Genomic DNA, 8,647 nt, shown 5'->3' with positions numbered 1-8,647 from the left:
GAGCAGCATGTTTTGTTTGTTTTCTTTTGTTCTGCACACTGAGAAAGATTTAGCAAGGCTTCATCTGGCGAATCACAATGAAACAACCTCACTTTGTGCCACTAGGGGGCAGCATAAGCAGGAGAATCATATGTCGACGCAACACAGAAAAAAACACATTTGCACACACGTTTGAGCCGCCAGAGTGCAGCATTAGGACACATATTGACTGCACACATACCCTGACCAAATGTCTGCACTTACATTTTTTCTTTTTTCTAATTGGTAACCCACATTTCTCAATGCTGAGTTTCAAAACTCTCCCACGGTCAGCACAATAGAGGTCACAGTGGACTAAACTGTGGATCACTTCTCATTGCTTTTACACAAAATGCATAAACTCCTAATTGGGACACACAACGTCGAGCGCCTTTTTTCATTCCTTGATGACCTCTGTGAAAAACCTTCCCCATGTGTATTGCAAGAGAGGACAGAAGGTGTGATGTGGATATTAGACTAATCTTCATGTTGGTAAAGAGAAGTGAAAAAGTGAACTCAGTATAGAGACGTGTGGGTTACCAATTGTGCAGCGCATTTTGGATGTGAGATTACAGGTTTTTTTTCGATTCGATGTAAACATGTGCAAAATGGAGTGTAAATACACAGAGGTCTGGTGGCAAGTCATGATATTTAAAGATCATTGAATGCATTTTGAGTAAAAGAACTGAAAAGTGATCCACAGTTAGTGACACGTGTAATAATATTATAATTACTTGTCGTTGGAGTTTTTTAAGTTATTGTGTAATGAGTGACAAAGTGCTGCTGTCGAGAAGACAAATGTTGTCAGTTTGTGTTTTGCATTTTGGTTGTTAGACGATCTGTTGTGCTCAGCTTCATGTTGGTAAAGAGAAGTGAAATAGTGAACTCAGTTTAGAGAAACGTGGGTTACCAGTTGTAAAAAAAACTGTAAATACTTGAGAGTTCTTATTTCTTATTCCTTCCTAACACAAAAAGTCTAAAATCTAAATCTAAACTTTAATCTAACCTTAATCCCTAAAACCAAATTTTAAGTGTGAAGAGCCGACAAAATGTCTTGACTCTGAAGGTCTAAAACTCTAATTGATAACTTGCAAAGATAGAAGTACAAGAACACACACAAACACATGCAAACATCTGTGCATGTGCATATTTACTGCTTAAATTACTTTAAATATAAGGTACACGTTATTTATGTATTTATTCACCTGAATGTAAAATGTGCACTAAACATGTTTACGCGCTCGTAAATATGTGTTTGAAGGAAATGATCTCTGCGTGGTGAAGATGTTTCTGTCGTGACCTTTTGCAACATCAGGAGGTCATGATGCCCTGTTTGGAGTGACCTGATTGGCCGAGGGGACAAAGAAAGAAGGAAGTGATTGCACATTGTAACCTTTCTCTGAGGCAGAGGAAACGAGGAAGGAAGGAAAAAACAAAAGTGGTTAATTAAATCTGAACGAGTGGAGCCGAAGAACAGCTAATCACCTACTGAAGGACTTTTGTTTCCTGAGGCTAAATATCGGCTGAAGTTTGGGTGACATATTGTGCACTGTGGGCCGTTATTTGACTTTTGTTATTTTTCAAAGGAACATACTGAAATGTCTTGCTCATGTTAAATAATACAAACAGCTGAAAACTAGACGAAAAATAACTAAAAATCCAGTTTGATGCTATTTACTTTGACCATTTGTTTGTGTCTTTTTTATCATCATTACTTCAGAGGACCGAGTTGCATCAGCAGCTCAGCGGATATTTTGTGGTTTCTGTCATTTTTCATCTTTACTTTCTATTACTGGAAGCCTCCACTGTGAGCGGAAGACGACCCTGTTTACAACAACGACTTTATGATGTGTGGTTTTGTGGCAATCAATAACCGTGAGAATTAAATGTTTGTACAACTCCAGTCAAACAAGTCCAAGATGCAGCAGGATGGATCATTTGGACGATGCGTCCCTTGTGGAAAAATGATTATCTGAATTTATCTGTTGTAATAACACAAGGTCATCTGCTCTCTTTGGAGGAATCTGATTGGCCGAGGAGACTGAAGGGGAAAGTAATAACTGTCTGATTACCACAAGACATCCACTCTGTGTGTTTATGCATCTGTGTGTGTGTGTGTGTGTGTGTGTGTGTGTGTGTGTGTTAAGTACAAGGACAGAGAGGCAAAGTGAGCGTGACTGTGTGAGAAAAAGAGAAGCAGGAAGACGAAGCCAGACACACTTGATAAAAAAAGAGAGATAGAAAGAGGAACGGTGTGTGTGTGTGTGTGTGTGTGTGTGTGTGTGTGTGAGACAGAGAGAGAGAGAGGACACACACACACACACACACACACACACACACACACACACACACATACGTCCAGTTTTTGGCCATAAAACCACTTCAAAATAAAGTATTTCTGATTCTGATTCTGAAGTAACAGTGATACAGGGGAACTTCTCTGTGCATGAACACACAGACAATCACACACACACACACACACACACACACACACACACACACACACACACATCTTCACGCGCGTCTTCACTCGTGCCTCTGACCACTGAGACTGAAGCAGCTGACCTCAGTGCAGCGATATCTCCGTTAAACATCTGCAGGTAAGAAGTGAAGACTTTTTCTGACTCTGACTTTGTTACACACTCAGTGAGAACGTCAGCAGCTGTCGTCGTTTGATATTGATATTTGATATTTGATATCTGTTATTAGCTTGTTCACTTTGTAACCTCAAATTCTCTCATTTTCATAGTTTTTTACTTCCTGCATTTCAGGAAAAAAGAGAAGATTTGAAAAAAAGTTTGACAAAATAAACCAAAAGCAATGTTTTTTTTTTAATTCTATCTCGTCCATCTCAGATTTATCTCATGACCCCTTGAAGGGGTCCCGACCCCCAGGTTGGGAACCACTGATTTACTGTATTACAGTGTGAAATAGCCACATTATGGAAAACAGAAAGTACCACTTAGTTACATGGATGGCGAGAAGGCATCACTCCCCAACCAGCACTCATTTGGTGATTTGGAGGTCAAAAGACATCTAGTTGTTGGTGACATGTAACTGTTTCAACAGCATTTAGATGACCATATCTTCAACATGTAGTTAGGCTCTGCTTTGCAGGACGATAAAGACTGAAATAAAATTAAAAAAAAACAACAGTTACATGTAACATACCCTCACCGTACACATATACAACATCAATTAACCCAAACTATATACATATTTCCATTGCCTTGCAAAAAAACCCCAACAGACAGACAACAGACAGACAATAGAAATAATATATAAAAATACATACGATCACTTTTCAACCAATTTCAGCCCAGTTTTAACTTAGACGCCTTAATGTCTTCTGACGTGCAGATCACCAAAGAGAGGTGCTTACTAGAAAGCCAAAAACTGTTAAAGTCACTCATTACAGTGTTTCATGTGTTGCTGTCGGTTTTCTCTGTTCGAACATTGAAACGGGAGCTGGGTTTTTTTTTTGAGCTGCTCATAAAAAAAAAAAAAACCCTGCGGCTTGTTGAAAAAGTAAAACTGGTTGAGCGAAGGAAATCTTTATTGGGCTCAGGTTATCTCTTCTTTCGACCACAGACTGAAGCTGCTGTCTGCTGTGTTGTTGTGGGTGATTCTGTCTGAAAATAATGAATAATTTAATGTCATTATCTCAGATTTTGTGGATTTTTATTCTCTTTTTATTTTTATAATTTTATATTTTGCTGCTGGTTAACTTTTACATGTTTGTGTTGCTGGCTAACAGTGGGAACTGCTTTCAAATAGCTGTTGTAATATTTGATCAGATTAGTTGAATGTGAGGTTGGACTAACGTAGGTCACACAGCGGTTTGTGGACTGCTGTTTAACGAGCAGCAGGGGGCTCATAAATGATGTACTTCCTCTCATCGTGCACAGTGCAGTCTCTCTCTGTGCTGTTGTTGTCTCATATGCTTCATTTTAACAAATGTCCGCTTTGCCACAGCCAACAACAGTGTGGCAGTTCATGGGAAAAATCTTCAGTTTGACAGGAAGTGATGCGTTAACACTGATTAAACAGCGATATGTCTCTCAGAAGAAGAACTGGGGAGTGTGTAGTAACTTATTGAAACATGCATCACCTGTACCTTAACAGCTTTTTTAAGAAGCAACTTTACTTATATTTTCACTTAAATACTGTAAATGTGTATATTTTCACTTTTATTTTTATTTTGTATTTCTTATTTTCATATTTTGTACATACTTTAGCTCTAAATTTATGCTACTTTCTAATCTTGAATGGGAGCAAAGGTACTGTACAATTTCCCCCCCCGGGGATCAATAAAGTATTTCTGATTCTGATTCTGATTAATTGCCGATGATGATAATTAAATTTTTTGCTGGGTTCACTTTATGGTGGCTTAGAGCTTTAACTGTACCAGTACTGGTCTGACAGCACTTTACATTTGTTCACAAGTACCTGTACGTCTTATTGTACGAATGTGAAAGTTTCAGTCTGAAAACTTGAAATGTATTTTGGGCAAATACAAACGACGTGAACCAAAACAGTAACGTTCCAGGTCGTAAAAAGCCAAAACAATGAGCTGAAGGGCGCTAAAGTACTTTGCAGCGCTGATAATTCTCTGTGGGTTCACATTACATGTAATCATACCGTCCATTGTTAATATAAATTAGTGATTAGTGCAGCTTTAACCATATATTGTAAATCGTTCCGCCTTTTTCTCAGCAAACATTTTGAGGCGTCATCGTAGCTATAGCACAGGTGTTAGTGATAACTTTAACGATGGCTGCGTTCTATTCAAGTGTCCCAGTCAAAAGTTCACAAGTCAAAATATCGGCTGTGAAAATGGTTTATTGAACGCTGCCAGCTTAACGTTAAGAAGAGAGAGAGAGGTGCGCGTCTTGTTCTGCTTTCTTAGATACATATCTAATCATATTCTAAAACCATCTCTCCCCTCGTGGTGAGACTGAGGCAAACAACCACAGTAATAAAGAAACATTTCTCTGTTTGCACTTTTAATAAATGTAATAAATGTAATCAATGCTTTACATACAGCATGTGAGCAAACAGGAATTAAACGAGAGTCCCAACTTAGCGTCCTGTCACTCAATGCTTGTCAGATATTGTAAAACAGCTGACTATAATAATGACTTTGAACGATGAAATTCTCATGTATTGTTATTGTTTTGCTAATTCGTAATCTGATGTTCACTTTCAAAAGCACTTTGGGCAGCTGAGGCGTCCTTTGGGAGGTGGACGTGGACACTCTGCAGTGTGCAGCCACGTTACATCGGTGTGCTCGTGTTTCTGTATTTCCAGAAGGATTACGAAAGTAAATTGATTCCTTTGAACGAATGCGCGCCTGGAAGTCACTTTTGTGTACAAAATTGGTGAGAATATATTAGTGGATGTGAGAAGCTCTCTAACGGCCAAATAAGTTCTGAGAGAGAACAGGAAACAGTCCTCTTCTCCGCTATCGTAACATTTCAGCTCTTTCTGTAAATGTCCTGTCATGTCCGAACGAAGCCGTAAGGAACAACGTAAAAATCATCAATGAGTGACACAAAGACCACAACAGATTCTTTCTGTAAATGTTTATCATGAATTTGATCTACCTCCTGCAGCTGTGCACACACAATTATGTAATGCAGTGGATTATAATTAACATTTTGGGTGTGTTCCCTTTCAGTTTCAGACGTGGAGCTTTGTTTCAGGAATATGGGCGGCGATGAGTAGAACAGCTTCTGTGAAAGATGGTTGTAAACACACTGAGTCAGGTTACTGAAATGGGAAACACCTGCGGCTAATCAAAGGTAAAGCAAATGTCAGAGGAAATGAAGCTTCTCCTCATTGAGAAGTCCAGCTCGACTGAAAATAAACTGAACTTTTAGAGTCTGCACGTGTCACACAATGAAAAGGTTTTTAAATGTTGGGTCTACTTTGAGAACTTTTCTGCAGAGCTTGTGCAGCAGTTTTATCAGATTAGCACGATAAAATCTTTCTGTTTTTAACCCCCTGAAACTCACTCAAAAGACTTTTCCCTGAAGAAACACAGACGACTCAGAAACAGCCAGCGAGCACCTGCACATGACAAACAACCGAACACCGCGCGTCATTCTTTGTCATGTTCAAGTAACCGGCTTGTCGAACTCCTTTTCCTCCTTCAAAGTTGGTAAAATCATCTTGTTGTCCCGTCTGTTTGACAGTATCACACACGTATTCTGTATCAACTCTTTTTGAAGCCATATGAAGTTCACATGCAGAGAAATATTCAAACCCAATCGATACTCCGTGTTTTTGATGCCTGCACCGTGTCATCAAATGGAAATATGGTGGGTCATCATGCCCTCAATAACACCGTCAGCTGCTACGGGGTAGAAGATGTGTTTTTGGGTTTTTTAGGTCGAAGGAAACTGTACAGTTTCTGCACTTTGTTCTTTCACTTTGTTCTTCATTTCCCCTTTTGAGGGCAGAAGCCTTCCTTCTGTAAACTGCAGAAACCACCTCTGTTGTAGTTAGCTGGACTGTTTTCTTTTCCTTTGAAGCTCAATGACGTGTGCTACCACTGGTAAGGTCACTTTTAATATATGAAATATCACCTTTTTGTTCTCAGCCTCCTTGAACAGATTTTCTTGCTCTAATTTGGCCCACTGAGGCTTTCTCACTGTGCCGTCGTTATTAATGTGTGGCATCTTGCCACAGTTTGATGTTTTCGTGTCAGATGTCACTGTGCTGTATGTGTCTCGATGCAAACGCCACTCTGCTGACTCCTTTTTCACACACATACAGTTCTGTTACTACACCTGATGACTCAGCTGTCTTTTTGGCCTTCTCACCCTTTTGCTCAACCGCTGTCCTTTATGTGACTATTTGTTTTCGTGATGGACTATTCAGATAATCCGTTTTCTTTGTCATTAATGTGAGAATTAAGGCATGCTTATGACATTATTTGCTCAAGGCAAAAACATTAGATCTGAGCATTAAAATAATACTTGGAAATCTTTTTGGAGAGTAGAATGAAAGGATCATGTTGTCTCAGTAAATATAAAATCATCAGTTTCATCTCTGTACACTCAGAGGCACAGCTCGAGGTAGCTTGATCCGCTAGCCTCCGTCAAAGGTTTTAAAAAGTACATCATATAAAACATTTAATACTGTACATCCACGAATAAGCTGGGGTCTGTTCAGAGTTAGGAGAGCGTGTGAAGGTGACAACTTCACTATAATAATAGCGTTCTGCAGGAATAGTCCGAAAACACGGAAATAAGTTCGCATTTTTACACGTCCGGTTCCCTCGTCTTGAGTCAGTGGGTTTCTTGGTTCGATGCGTGAAATGAGGTCTGTGGTTAACACAAGCTTCAGAGATTTTCATGTTTTGTTCTACAACTTAAAATACATCAGTGGATACCCCACTCGGGGATCTTGAAGGTTTTACGTGTTGCTGACAAGTGGCTAAATGGATAAATATATAAAGAGGTTGTCGCGGACATTAACGTCTTCATGCCGAACACAGAAAGTCACCGACTCACAAGTCTGTGAAGAGAAGTGAAGAAAATCTCACCACGGAATTCATTTAGTGAAGCTTTCAATCATGTTATGTGATCTTCATCAGCAGATGGAGTTTGACTAGTTGTCAATGAAGTGTAGATTTTCACATTTCCATTTGTTACTGAGAACTTGAAGGACTTCTTGTCCAGGCTTTCAATCTTGGTCCAATGATGAACTTCAACATGTAACAAATACTTTATATTATAATTAAAATAAGACACTGCACTGCATTAGTTAAATACAGACATTGCACAGATGTTAAGTCTCTGTGTACTGGACACACATGGATCTAACTTTCACAGCAAATTAACACATTTAAGATGTCTGATGTTAACATGTTCAAGCTGTTGTGGAGGTTTTTGATTGTCAGTCTCTTTAGATGCTGCTCATCAAGTATGCAAAAGATCCTTCAGTTGTCTCAGTTTCAATGAAGGTAAACAGGGAACATTAAGGCAGCACAGTGTGTGAACCTTTGGACGTCATTTTCTCCAAAGATTATATTTAAAGCCAACACACACAGACACAGACACCATTCGCACATTCTCAGACACTGAAGCACAGTGACTCAGCTGGGTACGTATGACTCGTCCACACACACACAGTTTATTCACAAACCCATGTTCATTCATTCAGTCTACTAGTGTCTATTTTCACAGCATCATATGAAGATTAAGGCTTGTGATCAGAGACGTTTTCTCCATTAAGAGACACTGAGATCACAGCTGGAGTTTTTTTTGTTGTTGTTTTTCTTGCATGCCATGTAAGACTTTTGGGGTGTTTTAGCATGTAAGTAAAGTACTAGAGGAAGCATCCAAATCCATTCTAAAATAGAAACCATCTTTGGTTGACCTTTCCTCATCGGGGAGCTGAACTGTGAAAGAAAACAGGAAGGAAATGCAGCAAGCTTCCTTTGTAATTCACTGACTGGTAAGCACTCAAGACATTTTGTTGGTACGATATCTGAAGTCTGGTTGGTTTTGAGACACAATTTAACTTCTGCTTGTTGACTTTGGTGGGGCTGATGAATGCCAAAAGTGCAACATGAAGGCAAACGATATCTTACGCCTTTTCCACCATTCAGCGCTGCAGT

This window comes from Enoplosus armatus, chromosome 16 (genome assembly GCF_043641665.1).
Source record: "Enoplosus armatus isolate fEnoArm2 chromosome 16, fEnoArm2.hap1, whole genome shotgun sequence".
Taxonomy (NCBI): Eukaryota; Metazoa; Chordata; class Actinopteri; order Centrarchiformes; family Enoplosidae; genus Enoplosus; species Enoplosus armatus.
Note: the sequence above shows the minus strand (reverse complement) of the source record.